The following is a 25,330-nucleotide window of genomic DNA, read 5'->3' on the forward strand; positions in this document are numbered from 1 at the left end:
AAAGTTGCAAAGGCTTTATTTAGTGGACTAGATTGGCTTGAAAGGAATACTAAAAGAGCAGTGCTGCAGATCTGCATGACATTTGACCCATGCATTTCACAAAATGCTATGCCTTACAAGCCAATCAGAAAAACACAATGAACGATAGTACTATAGCACTGGTGTCAGTCCGCTACTGTGTAATTTGATTTCTTCATGCATTTCTACCATTGGACCACGTAAGTCTCGAGCCAATATGAAAATACAATGTGCAGAATCGATGGAATCTCTAATAAAATTGAAATAGTCTGCCATCCGTACAGACATGCCAATCTACAGGGGTGCTTTGAAATAAACAGAGAACAATAATAATGTGACAGTGATAAAGCAGGTGACAGTCCTATATAAAGTCCTACAAAATCTATAACTACAATAATAATAATAATCTATTTTCATACTATTTAAAATGAACAATGGTGAAATCAAAAGAAAAAGGTCTGTTTATCATGCAGCGTTCAAACTTAAAGTTGTTGAATATGCAGAAGCAAACAATAATTGCGCCGCTGCTTGTGAATTCTGTATCAATGAGAAGCAAGTATGAGAATGGCAAAAAATAAAACACTAAAAGACTTGCCAAGAAGCAAGAAAAAACGTCCAATGAGGTGCGCTTCATTTCCTGAGCTGGAGAAAGATCTCAATAATTGGATTGTTGAGTGTCGACAAAATGGGTACATTGTCACTAGAAGTGGAATCTGTGTGCTCTGCAAATGTCGAAAGATAACAAATACAAGTCAGTAAAGCCATCAATGTTTCTCACATCAGCGGGTTGGTGTACTCGGTTCAAGAACCGTCATGGTCTCTGTCTTCGTCAGCGAACAAAGATAGCGCAAAAGCTGCCAAGAGATCTGGAAGAAAAAATTGAAGTTTTCCAAAGGTTTATTATAAAATATCGAAAGGAATATGCATTTGAACTGTCACAAATAGGAACTATGGATGAAACACCAATGATATTCGATCTCCTGAGCAACAGTTGCGCCCCTGAGGAAGTGTCAATTCCAGGAGAGGCAAAGCTGCTTCTGTGATGAACCAGCCACTCCTAGTCCCTATTCAAGCCCAAATTAATGGTGTTAAATTTGCAAATGAATTTGAGTTCTGTTGTTTCCCTTTGAAGTCTGTTTCTAAAGTTTTTTGTTCAAGAATAGTGACTTTTAAATCTGTTATAGAATGTCCAGGGAGATTGAAGTGTTCACCTGCTGGCTTTTTTGTAAACTTCAGAAACAGACATCAAAGAGAAACAGCAGAACTAAAATTCTAGGCTACAGAGTGATGGTTGGGGTTATTGTACAGGCTAATTGTGTTGTTGTGTGGGTGGTTGTGTTGATTTGTGTTGGGGGCGGGGACTGTGCTGGGAGATTTGTGTTGATTTATGCTGATGGCCGTTGGGCACACAGATGTGGCAGATGGGCCAAGTAATCCACTATATATAGAGTCTCTCATACAACCAATGAAACAGTTAATGCAAATTAGCTGCAGATTAAGAGTAGCAATTGGTTGAATTACCTCTGATATCACGGTGGTCTAGGACTCTTCACATGACATAGATACATGGCACATTGTAGCTGCATGGTTATAATTTGTAAAGTCAAAATGACTGAGAATTTAAAAATTGCATGGCTACTGACAGCAAAATCCAGTGATGATTGAACCTGGTGATATTCTGAACAAAAAGAGCTCTCAATCATATTTGTAGCTGCTTCCATAGCTTCACGATCTGAGTCAGACATTTTAGGCTTCAGAGTGACACACAGAGTGACATTCCTGGAATCTTATTATATAGATTAATATAAAATACACTAAATAATATTTCTTTGGACTTTCTTAGAAATAAAACACTATTTCTTTTTGTCTGCTGATATTTAAGTTGCTTCTTTCTCTACAGATGCAGAAAATTTAAATATGCTTCTTCAGGATGCTGGATACCCCGATGATACTAATATAGAAGTACCGAGATAATATATTTGAAAAAGACATTTTAGAAATACAGGGCCAGGGGTGAAGGGACGTTAGCTTTGTTAACAGAAAAGTGGCAATATTGGTAGGAGAAGAAATATGATTTTGTAGTTTCTATTAAAGAATACAAACAATGGGTGAAATCCTAGCCCCATTCAAGTCTATGGGAGTTTTGCCTTGATTTGGGGGTGGGGGGGTGTCAAGATTTCACTCAGGGAGGTTCCCCTCCCCCCAAGAAAAGACATAATAAGTAATAGCTGAAGCTCTGCATATACCATGAGTTTCAATTCACATGAATTTTGGCATTTTCATTTCACATTATTTGATAGTGCCCTAATATATTTGATGTATATAGGGTTGTTTTGCACCAGTGATATAATTCCCCCCACCCCCGGTGTACATGTGCTGCACTGGTGTAAGATGGGGCTTGCATCAAAGAGACTTACTTTAGTAAGCTATATTGATGGAGGTATATTGGTGCAAATTTCCCTAGGCTAGATAAGCCCTTAGTTTGAATTTCAGGTTCATCTGAACAGCAAAACTCAAAGATAGTGAACTTTGTCAGTCAATGATGCAACAGAAATGGTTTCTGAACAAGACTTGTAAGTTTTGTCAATTGTATAGCAAAACTCTTGTCAGAAATTTGCCACAGCTAATTTTTCTGCTGTTTCTGGATCCTGGAGATAGTATAAAGATTCAGTGACTTTCAGCCACTGTTCATTTGGCTTCAGGTTTCATTATGATCGCTCCTCACAGTTTGATAGCATCCTTTTATGGCTGCATATAAACATTTATCTATCATCATTATCAAAAGGACAGAGTCCTATCATGTAAACAGGATCTCATTACTTGCTAACTTCGTATCAGCTATACTGAACAACACCTTTATTAATTGCAGTAATTATGCCTGGTAGTGTGTTATGTTGTTTCTTCCCTGGATACCAACTGGTAATAAGTCTTCTGGTGGCATTTCCCTCATGTCATTGGTTTTATCTTGCTGCTCTCTGCCTCTGTTAAAATGTTTTCTCACCCACTATTCAGCAGATGGTAGCTACCAGCAAAATAGCATAATCAGTGTACAAATAAATATTTGATGCCAAACCTTAACTTGGGAGATCATTACCAAAACTTGCAAATAGGAATGGGAACCAGCTAGTCACAGGATGGTCTGCTGAACCAACTAATAACACAAATGAATACAAGTCATTAAGAGAATTGAAACAGTTATTCACAATTGTTTCCAGGTCAGGGCCAGTTTATTCAATAAATTATTATGATAAAAAAATGTTAAAGGGACACCCTGAATGCTTCAAAAATTGAATTTTCATCTGAAAAATTTGTACCTACTGTTTCTACAGGTAATCCGTAACATTATTTTAACTACACAATTAGGAAAACCACCAAATATTTTCTCTTTTGTTTCAGTCTGCTTACTTTGTGCATTTCACAGCACTTACTGAAACTGCTAATATGCAGTTTTGTTGACAGGCAGTTGCATTTCCTGTTTCATGCATTCCCATGATGACACCGCCCTCCTACACTGTTTTATTAGTAGTAGTATTGTGTATAATTTGTACTGCAAACAGAGGCTGAAGCCAGGGATGATTCCCATTGTGCTAGGCATTGTATTCACACTGTGCTCGTGTGCATGCTCTTCCCCATGCCTGGGACGAGGGTGATTACCAGTAGCAGAGCAAAACAAAAAACTAGAGCTGAACAGGGAGCAGGCAAGCATGTGCACAGAGAAGTGGCCATTAACTTCAGGGGAAGTTACAGTGGAATCAATTTAACACTTGAAGCAGGCAAAAAAGATCATTTAAAAAAAAAAAACCACTTATCTACATGCTGCACATAGGAGAATAGGGATTGCAGCAAGTAGATCAGTCTGGGCACCATGTCATGAATAATGACAGAAAGGGGAAGTTGTGAGAGCCGGGAGCTTTGAGCTTCCCACATCCCCCTTATGGAGTCATGTACTGGAGTCAAGCTTCCCACTTCCCCCTTATGGAGTCAAGCTTCTGCCTGGCATAAAGCACTTCCCCTTTTATTCACCTTAAATAGCAACTCACCCACTTCACTGGGGGCAAGTTCCCTGCAGCATGGTAACTTGAATGGGCCCATATAGGAGACTAAACCGGAGAACTGAAACTCATTTTATTGGTGACAAGCTTAAATGTGGAATGAGTTATTTAGAAGTCAAATACTTATTCCTCAGGTACCACTCAGGCACCCTTTCTTTCATTTAGTTATTTACTTCTATTTATATGCTTTCATCCTGGCTTCTAGGCACATATGCCAACAATTAAAAATAAAGGCAGCAGCTGCTCCTCACTCCCCCATGATAACTAACCTCAGTAAAATCAAGCCCAGACAATAAAACCTCCATCCCCACAGACAGCCTTAGTATACTCTTCCCTCTCCCAAAACCTGGGTAAAGAGATGAGACCTAACAACATTCACACAAGATCAGCAAATCTGTGATGCTGGGGGAAGGGGATTAGCTTCCAAATTTGAGCACCTCACAGAGAACATCTTACTGCAGTTCTTTTTTTATAATCGAGGGGCTTCTGCTCAAGCATGTACATTGATCTCAGCTGTGGTGTATCGCTAAGGTTAAGATTCTGTCATGGGTATTTTTAGTAAAAGTCAAGGATAGGTAGCGGGCAATAAACAAAGATTCATGGAAGCCCACGACCTGTCCCTGACTTTTACTAAAAATACCTTGGGGGAAGGGACAAAAAGAGCACTGCTGGGGGCTTGCAGCTGCTCCAGTCCTGCTGCTGCTCCAGCAACAGTGGCTGACCACTTTTGTTCCAGCCCCAGGGAGACTGGCCCAGCCCCAACTGTTGCTTCAGCCCTGGGGCCGCTGTTCTGGAGGTCCTGGGGCTGACAACAGCTCCAGCCCTACCCCAAAAGGAGTCACAGAGGTTCTGGAAAGTCACAGAATCTGTGACCTCCAAGACAGAACTGTATCTTTATGTATCATCCAGGAAGAGTGGCTAGTAAAATGCCATACATATCCTTAAAAGGGTTGCTTCAGGATATTATGTTTACAGCTGGTTGCCTTACCACTGGCAGGAGCTCCTTCTTGGAAAGAAAATGTCACACATTTCTGGCTAGTATATAAACATCCTTCTGTCTCCACCCATTCCTCACAACTGTGTCCTCCTGCGCTGGAGGATGTGTGAGGGAGAAAAGTGTTCCTGCTGTATCCTCTGTGCCTCCAGTCAAGAATCAGGGGGAGGACGGGATTCTTATGTTCCTGTAAAGCCAGGGCACAATCTGGCCCTAAACAGTTTTCAGTGTTTTGAAGTAGAACAAACCTTGTGCCTTAGCAGTTTTTGAACTGTTTTGATACTTAGGACGTCTCTAATGTATTATGCATTTTATTGTTCTGTGGAGCAGATTTTTGGTACCAGTTCTTTGTCTTTCAACAGTCATTTACGGAGAACTGTATATGCTCAAGAGATTTATATAATGTGATCTCCATTCTTCCACGCTTCAGTCCATACTGAGAACTTCAGTCCACACTTAACTCATCTGAGTCCATTACCTACCTTCCTTCTTTTTCCATAAGTGCATTCAACCTCTCTCTCAAGGAGAAAATTCCACAGTTCAGTCAATAGGATTATTGAATTTGCATTTCGTTCCTCATACTGCTGGTAGTTGATAAAAGGTGAAATAAATGGGAGCAGTCAGACCTAAGTAAATACAAAGCAAATTTTAACCGGCAGCCACATGCCCATTGAATTGACTTATATTGATTTTCAATTGTCACTAGGCTCCAAAATCATGTCCCACACTGCAGCATGGCAGCTAAGTATTATCTCTACATAGGTGATGGGGATTTTAAGGGGTCCCGTGTGCCCCAGACTGTGTCCCGCTTGCCCCAAGCTGAGTTAGCTGCCAGACCCCCACCCATAGGGTCAGAAGCAGACTGCATCCTAACCCCTGCCTTTCAGGCCCAGGCCTGTTAGCAAAACCCAATTGCTATATAGAACAAAGGTTAACTTCTGCAAAACTTGTTTGTCTGTATAAAGGGCACGAGGGGGGGGGGGGTGATGAAGAAACCAGAGAAAGGGGAACTGAGGGAAGCTCAGCTAGAAGGCGACAAGAGCCTTATCCAATGCAACCACAAAGGAGGGGTCTTACAGGCAGGCAGACTACCAACGAAAACCTCATTTGGGACAATAACAGGAAAAACCCTAGATGGTGAGGGGCAGTGACAGGCTCGCTAAAAGTAAGAAAGTATGCCAAATAAGGAGTTAATAACGTATAATGTGTGTGATGTGTAATTATGCTTTGTGGTTTTAGCCTTTATAAGCTTGGTGAAAATCTGTTAAAGACAAGGCAGCTACCCCCCTTATTGCATGGGGTCATGTTGACCTTCCCTATATGCATATTTGTATTATAATAAAGGAGCATCAGGCTGTGTCTGACCCAAAATCAACGGTGTGGTCAATTTTTCCATGACATAGGTAACACAGGCAACTTTGATGGCTGGAACTCTTTAACAAGAAAGAACAAACACAGATGGGGCACTAAGGTGGAAGGAACATTTACAGGTGCAAACTCTGACCTCATATAAGGCACTCTAACCCAGTGTCACTTGAGGCTTCTGGAGTAGTTAAGCTGATCCTAGCATCAGGCAGCACTAGGGTATTATACAAACATTTTGCACATATATATATAGAGTACGTGACACATCCAGGGAGTGATGAGAGAGAAAGTCCGTTTTTATAAAGAAAAATCCATAAGAGTCTTCCATTTGAAAAGCTTACACAAAAGCTTGGAGCACTAAGAGATGACCTGACACACAGTCAATAACACCCCTTCTTGGGATCTGCTTTATTAAAAATATCATAATTAAAATATCAGCTTAAATCAAAACTAGCCTTTCCATGATTCTACAGTTTCTTCAGCCCCTTGCTGGGCTCAAAGTTCTTTCCCAAAACAGACAAACAAACTAGTCTCTTTTTCCTAATAGAGCTGCTTGTTTGCCTTTGATCCAGAGACCAGTGATCTACAGACTCTCACCTGATCCTTAGCCTGAAACACATCATCTGGGAGACAGCTAATTAGTCACAGGCAGTGCTAAACCCAGCTCTCTTAAAAGGCCATCTCACTCTGTGGTAGGCATAATCATTTCAATGGATGAGAACCTCTTCAACAAATGGTTCACAAATTCCCTAATTAATGGGGGCTGAATTATTCTCTTCCATATATTCAAAACCCTTCTTCCAGCTCACCAATGTGATTGCCATTAAGACGTACACCTTCAGATACCACTATGCAGTTATTAGTAGAAAATGGTGACATTTTAACTAAGATCACTGTAGCATCTCTTGTTTTGCTTGGATAAACATGCAACCAATTCACTCTTATCCAAGTCCCAGTTTGGCAAAACACTAGAAATGCAAAGATATTGCACCATCTGGGTTTGCTGAAAACAAAAAAACAGAGCTGCATGTCATCCACACAATGGTAGCACTTCAGTCCTAATCATTTCACTATCTACTCCCATGGACTCACATGTACATTGAAGAGGAGTGACAGAATAGAACCTTGTGGCATGCCACATGACAGAATTCTGGGGCCAGATGAATAACTATAAATGCCACATTTTGGAGTCTTTCAGAGACAAAAGATATCATAACTCCAGGGCCGCCTAGAGGATTCCGGCGGCCCAGGGTCTTTGGCAGCAGGGGGCCCCGCTTTGGCGGTAAGTCGGTGGCGGGGGGTCCCTCTGTTCTGGGACCCCCCACCAAAGTGCCCCAAAGACCCACGGCGGGGACCCCCCTCCGCCGAATTACCGCCAAAGCGGGACCCGCCGCCTAAGTGCAGCCCCCACTGTGGGTCTTCGGGGCACTTAGGCGGCGGGTCCTGGAACGGAAGGACCCCCCTGCCACCGAATTACCGCCGAAGACCTGGCTGCACTCCGGCGGCGGGTCCCGCTTCGGCGGTAATTCGGCGGCGGGGGGGGTCCTTCTATCCCAGAGAGGAAGGACCCCCCCCCCCAGCGAAGACCGGGAGCGAAGAAGCTCCGGGGGCCCGGGCCCCACAAGAGTTTTCCGGGGCCCCCGGAGCGAGTGAAGGACCCCACTCCAGGGGCCCCGAAAAACTCTCGTGGGGGCCCCTGCTGGGCCCGGGGCCTGGGGTAAATTGCCCCACTTGCCCCCACCTCTGGGCAGCCCTGCATAACTCCCTAATGTAAACACTGCAAACCTGGTCTAAATATGATTGACCTTGTTTGGCTACATCAGGACTTAAAGCAAGAGTAGCAAAGAATCCTGTGGCACCTTATAGACTAACAGACGTTTTGCAGCATGAGCTTTCGTGGGTGAATACCCACTTCGTTGGATGCATGTAGTGGAAATTTCCAGGGGCAGGTATATATATGCAAGCAAGAAGCAAGCTAGAGATAAAGCAAGAGTGTGGCCAATGTAGTAACACAGGATATTAATCTTATTAAAATTCTACCCTTGTTTCAATTACCATTTTAAAAAGGAGATTAGGAAACAAATCCTAGGAAGCAAACATTGTAAGTAGGACAATTGTCTTTTTTCCCCATTGCAGTATCTAACTTCTTTTCTTTCTTATGTGTAATTTGACATCCATAGAAACTTGCAAATAAGTAAATGTGTCTTCTTCTTCACCTTATCTCATCAGTTGGGGTTGGTCACTCTTGTTCTTCATCTCCAAATGCATCTTCTAAGCTGACACCAACCCTCTTCATGCCCTCCTATGGTATGTCTGCACTGCAATTAAAAATCCATGGCTGGCTTGTCCCAGCTGACTCAGCTAAGGGGCCCGGGCTAAGGGGCTGTTTAATTGTGGTGTAGAAGTTCAGGCTTGAGCTGGGGTCCAGGCTCTAGGACCCTGGAAGGTGGGCCCAAATGTCTACACCACAATTAAACAGCCCATTACCCCAAGCACAACAAGCCCGAGTCAGCTGGCACAGGCCAGCTGCGGGTGTCTAACTCCAGTGTAGTCATACCCCTTCAGTGTCTCAAACTACCTTTTTTCCTAGCTCTTCCTTGTGGTCTTTGTCCCATTACTACTAGCTCTTGTATTTTCTGGCTAACATATCCCACATCTAATCATTGGACATGACCCACCCACCTTTGTTGATACTTTCTCAGCTTTTCCATGATGGGGGCTACTTGCATCATGGTTCATACTGTTTCATTGCCTAGCCTATCTCATCTTACCCAGCATCCTCCTGAGCATTCTCATTTTGGCAGTGTGAAGTAGTGGTTCTTCTCTCTTCCTCATTGACCAGCATTCCAATCTATATGTCATTGTAGGCCTAATTATAATCTTATACACTTTGCTCTTTAGTTTATTTGGCATATTCTTATCATGGAGAATTCCTATTAACTCCCTCTATTTACTCCAAGCGCTCTGCATGCGGCTCTTAACATTGCATCCACATTCCCATCATGGCTCAATGCTGAACCAAGGTATTTTAACTGTTGCACAGATGAAAATTCCATACCATCTAGTTTTATTGACTTCTCTTTGTCCATCTCTATGAAGCATAGCATGTATTCTATCTTTTGTTGGCTAATTCGTAAGCCATTTTCTTCAAATGCAGCCCTCCATAGTTTTAGGTCCCTTTCCATGGCACATAGGATGACCAGACAGCAAATGTGAAAAATTGGGACGGGGGTGAGGGGTAATAGAAGCCTATTACAGAAAAAGACCCCAAAATCGGGACTGTCCCTATAAAATCGGGACATCTGGTCACCTTAATGGCACAGTATAAGTCAATGAAAAGCATGCTCCATGGAGTGTCTCTCCATATACTGTGACAGACCCAAACCAGTGGGGTACAGGAGTCTGGTCCTATTAGTATCCAGGAAGTGGGTGGGCTTCACCCGCCCACTGCTAAAGGACCTCCCCCCAGCCTAAGGGGAGGATCCACAGGTCTGGGATACTAACTAAGTACGTGGGACAACCAATGAAAAAAACAGGATCGGGAGTGAGGTCACAGGGCTAAACGAAGGGAACCTGATGGGGACACCGAGCAGAGAACCCCAGACAACGCCCACTGCTCCTCGAAGGCGTCAAGGGAGCCAGTGGACGCCGCCCAGAGGAACTCTGCCCGGATGCGTGAATGGACGGAGGAGCAGAAATAGGCCCCACAGTCGCAGGAAATCCCATCGGCCAACCTCCTCTCCCTGGTTTTATAGATGGCCAGTTTGGCCAGGGCCAAGAGGAGGTTGATAAGGAGCTCCCGCGACTTTGTGGGGCCACGGATGGGGAGTGTATAGATAAACAGGTGAGGGGAAAAGTGCAACCAAAAACGCAATAGGAGATCCAAGAGGAGCCGGAACAGGGGCTGCAACCTGGCGCACTCTAAATAAACATGTGCCAGGGTCTCCTTCACGCCACAAAAGGGGCAGGTGTTGGGGACGGGGTAAACCGCGCCAAGTACACGCCCGTGCTCACAGCCCCATGAAGAAGCCGCCAACTGACATCCCCGGCGGGCCTTGGGACCAGGGCAGAATACAAGCTGGCCCACCGGGGCTCCTCACCCTCGAGAGGTGGCAGGAGGTCCCGCCATTTTGTATCGGGGCGGGACGCGAGGGTGAGGTAGTGAAGAGTGTGGAGCACGAGCGTATACAGATGTTTTCTTGGCGCGGTCTGGAACAGAACCGGCTGCAGATCGGGCAGCCGGCTCGCCGTGACAGGGCAAGGGGGTTGATTGGGTCCACGGGGCAGGGGCCCGATAAAAAGGTCCACGGGGCCCGGGATGGAAGGTGGGCGGGGCGTGCCCTCTCGCAGGACCCGGTCGAGGTAAACCCGAGCAGCGGGCAGTAAAGAGGCCTTCACCTCCTGAAGTACGCGCCGGGGGGGTACGAGGGCTGGAGAGCCCCATGCGCTGAGCGAGCGTCAGTCTCCCCAGTCGTAGTCCAGGAGGTCTCCAACCCTGGTGACTCCTGCCAAGACCAGCCTCTGGCGCACCGTGGGGGACTCCGCCACCTGCACACGGAGCTGGGGGTTGTGTAGCAGGGGCTCCGCAAGGAGATCGACCCCCACGGTGGCTGCCACGGACCTGGTCGTTGAAAAGAGCTTCCAGGTCCGGAGGAGGTCTTGGTAGAAGACCGGCAGCCCGGAGAGGTCTCGCGGAAGACCTCTCGGATGGAGATAAAAGAGCTGCCGGTCGTATTGGAGCCCTCGGAAGCGGCGGAGGAAGGCGTGTGCCAGTGCTCTCCATGCCAGACTACCAGCACCATACAGGAGTCTCTGCAGGGCCTGGAGGCGGAAGACGTGGACCTGAGTGCGCAGGCACTTCAGGCCCTGTCCCCCCTCCTCCAGGGGCAGGTGAAGGACCCCTGCAGAGACCCAGTGCATCCCTGGCCAAAAGAACTCCAGAACTGCCGTCCGGAGGTTGGCCAGGAAATCCGGGGCTGGGACCAGGGTGTTGAGCCGGTACCAGAGCATGGACAGGACTAGTTGATTCAGCACCAGCGCCCGCCCCCCGGAGAGAGAGGCACCGGAGTAGTCCTGTCCATTTCCGGAGCCGCGCCCTCACCCCGCTCTCTAAACCATGCCAGTTCTCCGGCGGAGACGGATGCGTGGCAGAAAGGTAAACGCCGAGATAGAGCAGCGGACCCGCGCTCCACCGGATGGCCTGAAGCGGGTGGGAGGGAGCTTGCCTGCCACCCGTCCCCGACCACCAGGCCAGAGCTCTTGACCCAGTTGACCCGGGCGGAGGAGGCCGCTGAATAAATGGCCTGGCAAGCCTCCACCCGCGCCAAGTCACCTGGGTCCTGGACCACGAGGAGCACATCGTCAGCGTACGCCGACAGGACCAGCCGCAGCTCCGGCTCCCGGAGCACCAACCCCGTCAGCCTCCGACGGAGGAGACAGAGGAAGGGCTTGATCGCCAGAGCGTACAGCTGACCCGAGAGGGGACACCCCTGCCGCACTCCTCGCCCGAAGCTGACCAGACACTCCGCGGAAGCATACAGCACCTGGAGAAAACCCACAAACTGGGGTCCAAAGCCAAATGCTTGCAGAGTGCCCAGGAGATACCCGTGGTCCACCCTGTCGAACGCCTTCTCCTGATCCAGGGACAAGAGGGCGAACGACAGACCATCCCTACACCCTAATTTCAGAAGGTCCCGGATCAGATACAGGTTATCAAAGATCATGCGGCCCGGGACGGTGTAGGTCTGGTCCGGGTGGACCAAGTCCGCCAGCACGGACCCTAGCCGCAGCGAGATGGCCTTCGCAACGATTTTGTAGTCTGTGCTGAGGAGCGAGATGGGACGCCAATTCTGTAAATTGCGGAGGTCCCCCCTCTTCGGCAGTAAGGCGAGCACGGCTCGCCTGCACGAGAGAGGGAGGACCCCGCCCCGCAAAGACTCGGCCCAGACGGTGACTAGGTCTGGGCCAAGGACGTCCCAGAACACGCGGTAGAACTCCACGGTCAGCCCGTCCATGCCCGGAGATTTATTGGTGGGCATGCGACGGAGGGCTTCTGAGAACTCGGCCAGAGTGAGAGGCAGCTCTAGCCGGTCCCGGTCGCCCACGCTGACCGTCGGGAGTCCGTCTCAGAGCACTTTGCAAGCGCTAGGATCAGTCGGATCCAGGGAGAAAAGAGTCGCGTAGAAAGCTCTGGCCCTCCCGCACATCTCCGCCGGATCCGTGAGGGGGGTGCTGTCCTCCGCCAGGAGGCAGGTGACGTGCTTTTTGGCCCCCCTCCATTTCTCCAGGGTGTAGAAGAAGCGGGAGCCGCGATCCATCTCCCGAAGGAGGCGGATGCGGGATCGAACAAAGGCACCCCGGGCTCGATGATCCTCGAGGGCCCGGTGCTCCTCCCACTTCTCCCGGCACGCTCCGCACAGGGATGGATCCTCGGGGCTGGCGGCCAGACGCCTCTCCAGCTCCAAGACCTCCCGTTCCAACTGCTCTATCGCCGCACCCCTCCTTCGGCTGGCGCCCCGGGTGTAGTCGCAGCAGAAGAGCCGGGCGCGCACCTTCCCCAGGTCCCACCACCGCCGCGCCAAGGGAAAGGCGTGCCTCTGCCCTCGCCAGGCCAGCCAGAACTCCCAGAAGGACGCCACGAAGCCCGCATCCTCAGCAAACTATTATTAAAGTGCCAATAGGCCGGCCCCGGCCTCTCCGCGCAGAGAGAGGCCGTCACGGTGGCAAGGTGGTGATCTGAAAAGGGGGCCGGCCGAACGCTGGAGGAGTGGGCTCGTGAAAGGTGGAAACATGACAGGTAAATGCGGTCCAGCCGGGAGTGGCGCGACTGATGGGCCTCCACCCGGACGAAGGTGAACGTCGAGACGTCGTCTGGGTGGTGGTCGCGCCAGACGTCCACCAGGAAGTGGCGTTCGATGATCTCCTGGAGGACGTCTGCGGCGGCCGGGCACTGCTCGGTCCCTGAGCGGTCCCGTTCCTCGAGGGTGGTGTTAAAGTCCCTGCCCAGGACCAGGCACTCACGAGGATCCAGGGAGCCGAGGAAGGCGGACGCCTGCTGATAAAAACACAACCTCTCCGGGCCCGATGTCGGGGCATAGACGTTGATGAGATTAACCACAAGCCCCTCCATGCGGACCCGGAGGTGCAGCAGGCGGCCCGGCACAGCCTCGGCAACCCCCAGCGCCTCGGGCCGTAGGTCGGGGGAGAACAGGGTCTCCACTCCGGCCGAGCGAACCGAGAGGTGGCTAAAGTAGACCCCGTCCCCCCACTCCAGCCACCAGCTAGCTTCAGCGGTCGGATCCGTATGGGTCTCCTGCAGGAAAACCACAGAGTACCTCCCATCCCGAAGGAAGGAGAGCACCTGGCTCCTGCGGAGACCCATCCTACAGCCCCGGGTGTTTAAAGTGGCAAAGATGACCGGCGCCATGAGGAGGGCTGGGGGGAATCCTCGCCAGCAGACATGCCCACGGCCTCCGTCGGGCCACGCAGCAATCCGTGACCAACCCCGTAGGTGAGTAGAGAGCTACGGAAGAGGCAGACCCGCCGGTAGGCCACGGCGGCCTGCTTCCCGGTCCTCTTACCCTCCCCCATGAGGGCCCTCGCGGCCCGGAGGATCAGATGGAAATCCCCCCACCGCTGGAGCGCAAGTTGGACCTTGTTACGGGAGCCACGGACGTCCTCAAGGAACTCCCGCAGCTCCTCCCTCAGCGCATGGGGGGGCGGGGTAACGGACCGATGACCGTCCCCCAGCGGGGTCCCCGTCACAGCCCCGTGGCCAACCGAGGTGGACAGGCAGGGGGAAGACCCTCCACGTGGCGTCCGATGGGCCGACGCCACACAGTCCGCCCCGCTCCCCGGTTCAACAGGGGGCGGCGGAAGGAGAACAGCAGCCCCTGATGGGTCAGGGCAGGGAAAAACAACTAAGGCCGCTCCCTGGGGGGTTACCCCAGGGGCAGCAATGGCATCATGGGAGGTGGAGGAGACAAGGACGGGGCCGGCATCAGGGATAGGGCAGGAGTCAGGAGTAGGGGTGGGATCGGGAAGAGAATCGGGGAGAGGGGCAGAAGCAGGATCCTGAGCCCCAGTAATCGGGTTGCAGGAAGGTGGCCCCTCTCGGTCAGGCTCAGGGATCGTGGGAGCGGGAAGGGGACCCTCAATGACGCCGGGCTCAGCCACCAGGGCAGGTGCGGCAGCCACGGCATCTGGAGATGGAAGGACAGCAATGGGGTCACTGTCCGGGAAGAAGGTTGGTTGCCCCACACCCAAGAGGGACACCCCCTGGGAGTCAGGTCCGGGCAGTGGGGCACCGGCCGTTGCCCCAATGGGCTCAGCAGCCGTCAGCAGGGTGCCACCCACAGCCGGGCTGATGGAAGACCCCAGGGGACCCTCAGAGGCGGGAGCAGAAGCAGCAGCCAGGGGAAGGGAACCTGGGGACAGGGGGACCGAGGTGAGGTCGCTCAGATTGAGGCCCGCTAGCAAAGGGTCATCCTCCCCCTGCGTAACCGGGGTCAGACCCAGGGCCTCGATCTCTTCGTAGATGGAGGGGAGATCGCCGTCCGCCACCTCGGGGCCCTCCCCGCCAACACCCAAAGCGACACCCACCTCAGCGCTCGTGGGGACTTCAGATGGCAAGGGGGCAAGAGGGGCTCCCTCGGGGGCTTCCTCGGGAAGGGACCCCGGAGGAGGGGCAGCGTCACTGTCTGGTGCTGCCATGGTGTCCCCAGCCGGCACCACAAAATGGGCATCGTCAGGGGGCAAGGTGGAAGGCTCGTCATCGGTGCCCCCCTTCCTGCTCTTCTGGGGGGTCTCCGAATCTGAAAGATGTAATGGGGCCCGAGCCTTCCGCTTGCCCCGCTTCCCCTGCACTAAGGACCACCCTCCATGGCATCATCTGGGGGCTGGCTAACAGGGGTCGGGTCTGGGGGCAAGGGCGATGGGTCAGAGACTTGGAGAGGCAGTGGAGGGGCAACAGGAACGAGGGAGGAGTCTCCCTGGGGCGGGCCCTCTCCCACGCCCGGCGTTATCTCCACCACTCCCTCCTCCACAGCGGTGGACCGAGAAGGAGGAGAGGCAGCTTCAGGTGTCGGGCAGCCAGGGGCACTGGTGGTGACAGGGCCAGCGCCTTGCTGGGGCTCGAGGGTCCCGGACGCTCCTCCGTGCCGGGCCAAGGGGCAGTCCCTCCGGACGTGCCCCATCGCCCGGCAGAGGTAGCACCGGGCCTCCCCCGTCGAGTAATGCACCCAGTAGCGGGCTCCCTGGTAGGGGACCACAAAGCACCCCTTGAGCACCTCTCCGTCACGCACCACCGGCGGCAGTTGAAGCTGCACTTGCTGGCAGAAAGAGAGAACGTGACGGAGGGCGGGGTCCTTGCAGCCCAATGGGAGAGGGCTGATGACGGAGATAGGGCGCCCCAGGGCAGAAAGGGTGGGCAGCAGGGCGGCATTGGGCAGGAAGGGAGGGACGGAGGTCAGAATCAAGCGGACCCCCAGGTCTTCCAACGGCTCCAGGGGGACAAAAACACCCCCCACTGCCAGACCCATCTCTACCGCCTCCTGGGCAGCGGCCTTCGATGCCAGGAAGAAGACCACCCTCCCGTACATTTTGGAAGCTGCCACGATGGCCGTGGGGCCCACCACCCTCACCAATGCCCGCACGTAGGTCTCCACGTGGGGCGAGGCGGGCACCAGGAGGCAACGGATGCCGTGCTTCCTGGTCAAGGTGGGGAAGGGGCCCCGGCCGCTATAGATGGAAGTGGAAGCGGCGGCTGGAGGAGCAGCGGCAGGCGGGGGGGCCGCCGCCACCTGGGCATATGCCCTGGGGGCCGGGGGAGGGACACCTGTGGAACTGGTAGAGGGAACAGCGGGGAGGGAAGCCGCGGCCAGTAGCGGGGCCGCAGCAGCGGGGGTAGTCCCCGCCATGGAGGGCTTGGTCTTTTTAGCGGGGCCCTTACCATTCTTCCCACCCTGACCTTTCCCACCGCCTGGGGGGGCTCCCCCCGAATCGGAAGGGGCGAGGGACATGGCAGCAGCGGACGTCTCCCCGGTACTTGCCGCTGCAGGTGCCCCAGCGGGGGCGGTGGCAGATAGACCGGCAGCGGCGGTCGAGGTAGAGGCTTGGGGAATGGACATGGGGGTTTCTGGAGGAGGGGCGGAGGGAGCATCGCGAGGGGTTTCCCCCGCTGCGTCCCCCGCCATAATGAAAGCGGGGAGGGGGATAAACAGTGAGGGGAGGGGAGGGAAAGGAGGCGACCACCCCTCCCTGCTAGGCTGCAGGCAGGGGAGGAGGGTGACAGAAAGGGAAGGCTAAAGGGGCGTGGGGAGCAATCAAGGACCCGGGGCGGGAGGGTGGCAGGTCACTGACTCAGAGGGGAATTCCGGCTCCTCTAGTTGCACTAGGGGATCAGGGGGGCTAACAGCATAGGGGGGTGCAGTGAACAAGGGCAAACTCAAATGGGGGGAAGAGCACAAGCGCATGGAAGGGGGTATGGGTGCACGAGGGGAGGGGCTAATCAGGGCTGGGGAAGCACGGGGGGGGGGAAAGTTGAGCTAGGAGCGGGGCAGAGGGACCACGGGGCTAGCTACAGGGCTGGGGCAGGACAATCAGGGCCACAGAGGAAATGGGTGGGGCAGACAAATGTGGCAATGGAGAGGGGGCCAGGCCAAGGGGGTGCGGGGTGCGCCCACGGGCACTTGTGCAAAAAGTCAATTGTAGCTGGCTGCTGCTGCAGGCCCAAATGGTGGAAGTGGGCATGGCAAGGCAGGTGAGCAGCTCAGTCCCAGAGGCAGGAGATTGAGGTAGAGAGAAAACAGCCAGCGGGGGGTGGTGGAGGGGGCAACGATGGTGGTGGGAGCGAAGGGGGACATGGATGGACCGGGGGCAGGCTCCACGCCACACCCCCGGTGTCCCAACAGACACAGTCCAAACCCCCACCACAAGAACACAGTCCAAAAAATACTCAGTCCTCAAGTGCCCCCTCCACGGTGGCCTTCAGAGTCTCTATGAGGTCCTCCAGCAGCAGGCGGTCCTCTCCTTCTCCTCCTCCTCGGGGCTCCAGCAGCTCCCCAGTAGCAAACACAGCAGCTCCAGCAGCTCCAGGTGGCAGTCTGGTGGCCAGGCAGGAGGGACCCCGCTCAGAAGATGGTGGTGGTGGAGCCCTCAGCAACAAGGGCTGGAGCTGGGGTCCCTCACTCCCCTCCTCTGGGGAGCAGGCCAGCAGCCCCCGCCCCCAGGGGCTGTGGGTGGAGTAACAGCAGCAACTGAGGTGGAGGGGGGGAAATCTACTAGCCAGCCAACAAGCAGATAGCAGAGAAAGGGGGTGGGTGGTGGTGTCTAGCCCAGCCAGGGGAGCAGCTGGAGCAGTAGCAGCAGTGAGGACCCAGCAGAGAAGCCAAAGGGAGATCTTCTGGCCACTGGAGAAAGAGGTTTCTGTTCCCCGAGAGACCAGAGCAGGGGCTGCACTAGAGGAATCAGGAACCTGCTAGAACCAATTAAGGCAGACAGGCTGATTAGATCACCTGCAGCCAATCAAGGCAGGCTAATCAGGGCACCTGGGATAAAAAGGTGAGGAGGAGCCAAAGTAGAGGAAGTGTGTGTGAGGCGCTGGGAGCAAGAGGCACAAGGAGCTGAGAGTGAGAGGGTGAGCTGCTGGAGAACTAAGGAGTACAAGCATTATCAGACACCAGGAGGAAGGTCCTGTGGTGAGGATAAAGAAGGTGTTTGGAGGTGGTGATGGGGAAGTAGCCCAGGGAGTTGTAGCTGTCATGCAGCTGTTACAAGAGGCACTATAGACAGTTGCAATCCACAGGGCCCTGGGCTGGAACCCGGAGTAGAGGGTGGGCCTGGGTTCCTCCCAACTCCTGATCAGACACAGGAGGTGTTGATCCAGACTGTGAGGAAGATCACTGAGGTGAGCAAATCTGCCAATAAGCGCAGGACCCACCAAGGTAGAGGAGGAACTTTGTCACAATACCCTGTGTTGAGGTGTCCATTACAATCATAAATATGAATGGGCTTAAGGCAGATATTTCATGTAGGCCTAACCTTACAGTGAATGACACACTGCAGCCACAGCTGCGTCTCATATTGTGCTGCCATCATACCTCTCCATGATAGTCTGAACATATGTTTCTGGCAGATTGCACGACTGCAGGCACCACTATAAAAATTCTCTAGGAACTTTGTCATAAGCCTTCTCTAAATCCACAAACACTAACTGCAGTTCCTAGCATTTCTCCTTATACTTTTTTTGAGATATTTGGGTTGCAAATACTGCATACATTGTTGACCTTCCTAGCATAAATTCTAATTGGTTGTCACTTACTTAATGCTCCTCTCCTCCCAAAGTCGTTTCTCAATAGTTTTTCCCAGCCATTTCATTGTGTGATCCATTAACTTGATGGATCAGTAATTACATTCTTGTACATCTCCTTTATGCTTGAAGCTAGGGTCCAATGTGCTCTGCCTCCATGCATCAGGCTGCTCCATTCCCCATTGCTACTGAGCTGATACATTATCTTATAACCCTTCCCGATGTTCATGGATTTTGACCAGTTCTGTTTTGTTTCTTGTATCTAGGCTGCGTGCACTCTCCTACTTTTCAACATCTCAACAACTTATACAGATTTCCCAGTCACTGTTCCCAAGTTCAGGGAAATCAAACCTAGTTCTTCGGCTTGCTTCTTTAGCCACGTGCACCCAGAATACAGTAGCCTTTTCCCAATTTCCACAAATGTCAGGCAAAGCGGTCACACATTGCTCTTGGGGGATGCCATAGCATTGTATGGTTATACTGCCTGAAGACAAAGACCCATACAGTATGTGTCATTGGCATTACTTTTACAAACCAGCTGGACAGTCCTGACATTCTTGGTTCAGGTGGACTGCCTATCATGGCTAACAAGGCCCATTTTCCCAGAGCAATCTGGTTAAAAGGCACCAGACACCTGCCTTTTACACCACCCCTTTCTCTGGCTGCATGAGACATTTTCTAGGGCATGTGTGAGAGCTTGTCCTCATACCCCCCCTCAACCATGACAGCTCTTTAGGGAGAGTTAATGTGTAAGAAAAGAAAATAAGTCTAGTTTCTATAGTCCTGAGGAGTCAAGGGAAATTGATGCAAAATGTATAAGCAAACAATTTTTGAAAGCCTAACCCACTCTGAATCAAAACTCACACAATTTTCCACTTTATTTACTTTAGTATTTTTTCTGTATGACACTATTTATACTCAGGTGATTTTCACATTTTGATGACAGAAGAGCATAGAATCATAGAAATGGAAGGGACCTCGAGAGGTCATCTAGTCCAGTCCCTTGCACTCATGGCAGGAGTAAGTATTATATTGTATATTAGCATTGTATGTCTGAGGGATTACAGCTAACTCCTTCTGTCTGGTCCCATGCTTCTTAACTCTGAGTCATATATCAGCTTTTTGGTGTCAGCTATCACAAATCAAGTGCCAGGAGCGTACATTTTAGGAATAAAAATGAATATAGAGAAAGCACCTTTCAGCCTGCTCAAATTAATGACAAAAGCTTTGTCATTCCATGAGATCCATAGGGTGGATCTGAAGTAAGCAGAAACTAAATCATAGAATCATAGATTATTAGGGTTGGATCAACATGACTGTCACAGTGCATAAACAGGTCTTCTCTGCATGCATCCGTGTTCTAAACAGAGATTTCTGAAGTCTCTACTGCACATCCACATTAGTCCCAGTCACTCTCCAGGAAGGAAATTGCCTAGCCCTTACAGGATGTTTTTAGTCCATCCGATCATTTTTAAAAAATGTGTTAAAAATCAAATATGTGTCTTGCAGGAAAGAACCTCTGTCCAAGAGTGCCCAATAGTCTTTGCAGTTGCCGGTAGTTGTGTGTTCACATGTTTTTACACACAATATTCAAATATAGAGCTTTGCCAATCTTAAGGTTAAAAAGTACACAATAAAAAAAAAAGAACATCAGCCTGACTGTGGGCACTCCCTAGAGAATATGTTCTCCAAGTCCTCATGAAGTCAGATTGGCAGATTGTGAAAAATATAATTCAGCTCCCATATGTCTCATTCCAAGCTATGGGATAAAATACCCTTATTCTTCACACCAGCACTCAGAAATGTCCAAATACTCAGCTCTCAGCATAAACATAATTAGAAACACAGGAGAAAATTACTATGCATTATCAAAAAAATATTTACACTCTTAGAAAGTGCTGAGAATTATTCAAGTAACACCACCTTTAGTTTTGTGCAATTTTCATCCTGTCTTTTCTTTTTCAGCTAATCTAGCTATTAACCTAGTGCTGTTTTAAATGTGCTTATCTGTCTATTTTATTTTCTGAGAACCTAATTCTGCCTTTGGTTATATCCAGACAATCTTATTGACTTGATTGGGGCTGCATTAGTGTTTTACCTGTTTTCCTTGTATTAGACATGTGATTTGTATGGCAAGATAAAAAAAAAGGTTAATGATTATATATATATATATATATATATATATAAATATGGCAGGAGCTAAATGGGAATGCATGCAAATTCCTGTTAGATAGAATTGTCTATGAAACAGCAAAGGTGATCACTGTTTTAGTCAGTCATTTTGTCTAATTACTGTGGAGACAGAGCTGGTATGAATGGCATCCTGAAAGCTATTTTATAAACTGGTCACACTACTACTCTGGTGTCTGCACGCCTTAAAAATTCCATTTCCATTTTGAAAGTTAAGCATTTTTGTGGTACTTTGTATTTCTTCAGTTCACAAGGATGTTTCTGTATTTCTTTGCTTATTTGTCCCTCTGAGCTGCATTATCTTCCTTTCTACTTCCTTTCACACAAAATTGACCAGATTCTAATCTCAATTACACTGATGTACATTTGGAATAATTATACTGAGTTTAATGACGTTATTTCAGATTTACACCAGGATAACTGAGATCAGAATCTTGCTTTGTGTTTCCTCTCTAGTTTCTTTTAATTAATTACTTTGGAGCCAAATTCTGAAGTCTTTGAGTTTTTACTCAGTCCTTATTTGAGTAATTTCCCATTGACTTCAATTGGAGTTGTCATTGAGAAGGAAGTGGCATAAATTGTGTAAGAATCTCCAAATTTGGCCCTTTGTCTTCTCTTCAACCCAGCTTCTATTAATTACCCATATGCTAGAAGGGTGTTTTCTTCTGACTGGAGCATTCACCTATCAATCATACTGATTTAAGGGGCAAGACTCCCTTGCATTTATTATCTGGTCTTTAAAAGGTCAGAAAATCTTGTTCTGGTAGAGCAGATAAACCTGATGGGGCATTACACTATGCTCACATTTTGATTTTAACATTAATAGACCATCCACACTACAACTATGACTTTATAATCAGTTAGAGGAACAGTCATTTTAAATAGTTACTTGTGACTTGTAACCAGAAGAAGAGCTCTGTGTAGCTTGAAAACTTTTTTCTTTCACCAGCAGAAGTTGGCCCCATGAAAGAGATTACTTCACCCACCTTGTTTCATGTGTAACATGAGACAGTGTTATGTCTGCACAATATTTCTTCTGACATTACAACTATGTTTTTGGATCCACACCTACCACGCTCCCTCATTATCTTTAATTAGCATATTCTGAGTCATTCTGGCTTGCTCAGAAGCAACTGCCTGTGCCAAGAATGATAGGCATTTTTAAGACTCCTTTCTCTCCACACCCCTTTTTTTTTTCATCTAGACAGTAGGATTGCTTTGCAGCTTGCAATATTCAGATTTGTGAACAATGGTGTGAATGCTATGTTCAGCAAAGGAAGATGCTGAGAATTTTAAACTGCCCTGCATATTCTATGTCGAATAGCTAGAAATGCCCTTCGAAACAGCTTATTCATGAAGGAGAGAGAATTCAACTGTCAGGCACCCGCATCAGGAGGGAAGTGCACTGTGGGAGATCATAATTACACAAAATTATGGGAAAACTGGCTGGTACAGAGGCACAGTTGAGTGCTCCTACACATAAAATAACTGTATGTAACAGGTTACAGAAACTGAACTGTGAACCACGCCATACTAAGCAGCCAGAAAGACCAGCATATGTTTAAGATTCACTAGTTATTAATTACCGATTGTTATTTAGTTTTTATCTATATACCATATTGACAAAACCCATGTTTTAGCCAGTGTCCCTGACCAGTTAAAGGCATGGTCAAAAGTTGCTGTGTGAATGGGACCTCTGTCCTTTGGCTGGAGGACAGTGAACCTGATCCTGCATTCCCTACTTAGGCAAAATTCCAAGTTAAGTCAATAAGAGTTTTGCCAAGGAAAAGATGATGAGATTGGGGCTAGTCTTTGCAAGTCTCAAGTGTGATGATACCTCCCATAAGGCTTTATGGAAATATACTTAGAATGTGTTTTATGCTACATATGCCATATAACATAGCTCCGTAAAGGTTATGATCTACTGAATGTATTAATCCTATTTGTATGCATGTATCATTTTTGTATTCGAAGTTATGAATGTTGGCTGTGTACTGGCTTGATTTCTAAATAACCTTAGTAGAGAATTTGGTCAGTTCCTGGAGAAAGGAATGTTGAAATTAAGTATCTAATCAAGAAACACTTAAAGGACAATGGATCTTGGAATGCTCCAATCCACATAAGAAGTCCACTTGAGGATGTTCAAGGTAGCATGTAAACAATGGATGCTACCTGTAAAAACTGAGTCATGCATGGACATGTGACTTGCCCAGGTGACTCCAGAACTCCATCTTGGAGCTGGACTTTGCATAGGAGTGAGGAGGGGGTCTCCACCCACAAGAGAGAGTCTATTTAAACCCCTGGGAGACTCCCCATTAGGTCTTCAGCTGGCTAAAGAGAGCCTCTCCACCCCCCAGTATACTTGAAATAAACTGGAACAAAGGACAATGTGCAAAGGGTGTGAGTGATTGCTGGATCCAGGCTAAAAGGAGATTAGTCTGTAAAAGGGGGCATTCTGGAACTGGTGAGGATCTTATCTGTATTCAGTTTGATTAGACATAGATTTGCACTTTTTATTTTATTTTGCTTGGTGACTTACTTTGTTCTGTCTGTTACTACCTGGAACCACTTAAATCCTACTCTCTGTGTTTAATAAAATCACGTTTTACTTATTAATTAACTCAGAGTATGTATTAATGCCTGGGGGAGCAAACAACTGTGCATATCTCTCTATGGCCTGGTCTACACTAGGGGGCAGGGTCGATGTAAGATACTTCGACTTCAGCTACGCTATTCCCGTAGCTGAAGTTGCGCATCTTATTTTGACTTACCACCCATCCTCACGGCGCGGGATTGATGGCCGCGGCTCCCCCTGTCGACTCCGCTACCACCGCTCACCCTGGTGGAGTTCCAGAATTGACAGGCGTGCATTCGGGGATCGATATACTGCGTCTAGATGAGACGCGATATATCGATCCCCGATAAACCGATCGGTAGCGTAGACATACCCTAACAGTGTTATAGAGGGTGAACAATTTATGAGTTTACCCTACATAAGCTTTATACAGGGTAAAATGGTTTATTTGGTTTAGACCCCATTGGGAATTGGGCATCTGAATGTTAAAGACAGGAACACTTCTGTTAGCTGTTTTTCAGGTAAACCTGCAGGTTTGGGGCAAGTAATTCAGACCCTGGGTCTTTGTTGGAGCAGACAGGAGTGTCTGGCTCAGCAAGACAGGGTGTTGGAATCCTGAGTTGGCAGGGAAAGCAGAGGTAGAAGTAGTCTGGGTACATCAGGAGGCAGCTACCAGGGGGCTTCTATGATCCAACCCATCATAACCATAGCGGCTAGCGCGGGGCACCAGCGGCGCGGGCATCGGGGGAGGCCTGGGGGGGCGGCATCCTGGGCCCCATGGCCGGCGCCGCGGCAGGCCAGCGCCGGCGAGCGGGCGGAGCCGACCTGCCGCAGTCGCTGCGCGCGGGTCCCGCCTTCCCCCGGCCCGTTGAGCTCCCGCAGGCATGACGCGGCAGGGTCCGCTCGTCCGGCTCCCCGGACCCCCCCGGGCGGTATGCGGCGGCTCTCCAGCGAGCAAAATGCCGCCTCCCGCCCTCCCTCCGCGCGGGGAAGAGGGGACCCGCCGCGGGACTGGGGAAGGGCGGCGCAGCGCTCCGCGCTGCTTGGGGCAGCCTACTTTGTAGAGCCGCCCCTGATCATAACAAGATTCGTTTAAAAAAAATTGTAAAAGATTCTGTTCAGCAGCTGATGATCTGGTTCTGGTATCCACCATCCAAGAAACTGCGGGATCTGTGGGTGTTAGGAACCTAGATATCTCTGAAGATCTAGACCTCAGTGAAAATCCTGAGGTCAGTCTTGAAGTCATTAGATCACATGGCAACACAAGCCAAAGATCACTGAACATGATGCATCTTTGATATCAATAATTGCAATAACTATACATTACATAGTTCACCATGGAACCAATAAGAAGTTAGTTCAATTCTCAAGCCATTAAGCTTGCATTCTTTCAGCCTTTGTTCACCCAAAATGTGACCAAAAAACAAACAAACAAACAACAACAAAAAACCCTCATGATATTCAAAGCATAAAGTGGCTATACTTACTGGTCAGCGATGCTATTGCTGTTCATTGTAATAGTCATATTGATGGCAGTGAAGAAGTCTAACAATGATGTTTCATACTGTAATAGTGTACGGACTGTCATTGTACACTGACAGCACATGAAGTTTTGCAGTATGCTAGTTGTGAAACATACCCTCAGAAAATCTGGTAAGAAAACAGTTTTTTCATGCCACGAAAAGTTGAGATATCAAAAAATGCTCCAATCCTGAACTGTGATAAAGGAAAAAATCTCAAACATTTTCATGAACAGAAAACCTGAAAAGAAAAAAAAAATCAATTTGGGTTCATCAAAATGTTTTGTTTTAGAAAATGTCAACGTTTCA

At 49.4% G+C, this 25,330-nt stretch overlaps 1 long non-coding RNA gene across 1 annotated transcript; it reads right to left on the bottom strand.

Annotated features, from left to right (window-relative positions):
* LOC120398265 lies at positions 1 to 25,166 on the bottom strand. The gene is made up of 3 exons (XR_005594281.1): positions 24,989 to 25,166; positions 5,547 to 5,690; positions 1 to 884 (listed from the first exon to the last, which is right to left on the bottom strand). It is a non-coding gene; the product is annotated as an uncharacterized LOC120398265 (long non-coding RNA).
* Positions 25,167 to 25,330: the final 164 nt, after the last annotated feature.

This window comes from Mauremys reevesii, linkage group 2 (assembly GCF_016161935.1).
Source record: "Mauremys reevesii isolate NIE-2019 linkage group 2, ASM1616193v1, whole genome shotgun sequence".
Lineage (NCBI taxonomy): Eukaryota > Metazoa > Chordata > Testudines > Geoemydidae > Mauremys > Mauremys reevesii.